Genomic DNA, 1,015 nt, shown 5'->3' with positions numbered 1-1,015 from the left:
GGGAAAAGGGGAACAGGGAATGGGGAATGGGAATGGGATGGGAATGGGAAAAGGGGAACGGGGAATGAGGAATGGGAATGGGATGGGAATGGGAAAATGGGAACGGGAAAAGGGGAACAGGGAATGGGGAATGGGAATGGGATGGGAATGGGAAAATGGGAACGGGAAAAGGGGAACGGGGAATGAGGAATGGGAATGGGATGGGAATGGGAACAGGGATGGGGATGGCAAGGGAACGGGGACAGAAAGAGGGATGGGAACAGGAACGGGGATGAGGGTGGAAATGGCAATGGGAAAGGGAATGAGAACAGGAATGGGATGGGAATGGGGAATGGAATGGGATGGGAATGGGATGGGAACAGAGACAGGGGCGGGAACAGGAGGAACAGGAATGGGGTTGGGAACGGGGATGGGAATAGAACAGGAACGGCAACCGGAACAGGAAGGGAAATCGGAACGGGAACAGGGATAGGGATGGGAATAGGAATGAGAATGGGAAAGGGAACGGGGATGGGGATGGGAATGAGGAATGGGGTGGGGAATGGGAATGGGATCCATGGAATGGGATGGGAATGGGAATGGGATCCATGGAATGGGATGGGAATGGGAACGGGAATGGGAGAACATTGGGAAAATTACACAGAATTCCAACCCAGCCCACTCCAAACCCGGCTAAAACAGGGAAATCCTGCTGGGAACGGGAAAATATTCCGGGAACAGGGAAATCCTGGCTGGAACGGGGAAATCTCTCTGGGAATGGGGAAATCTCTCTGGGAATGGGGAAATCCCGGCTGGAATGGGGAAATCCCATTGGGAATGGGGAAATCCCTCTGGGAACGGGGAAATCCCGCCATATTCCAGCAGATCCCACCCTGGACATTCCCACCCCTCATTCCAAACCCCACATCCATCCAGAATTCCCAGAATTCACCTCCACCTCCTGCCGGCACCCTCCGAGTGCCCAAATCCCATTTCCTGTGAGATCTGCTCTGGGAAAATCCCAGAAAAAAATTCC

This window comes from Malurus melanocephalus, unplaced genomic scaffold (assembly GCF_030028575.1).
Source record: "Malurus melanocephalus ecotype Western Australia unplaced genomic scaffold, MMel_1.1 scaffold_1926, whole genome shotgun sequence".
NCBI classification, from domain to species: Eukaryota; Metazoa; Chordata; class Aves; order Passeriformes; family Maluridae; genus Malurus; species Malurus melanocephalus.
This window is presented reverse-complemented; position numbering follows the sequence as displayed.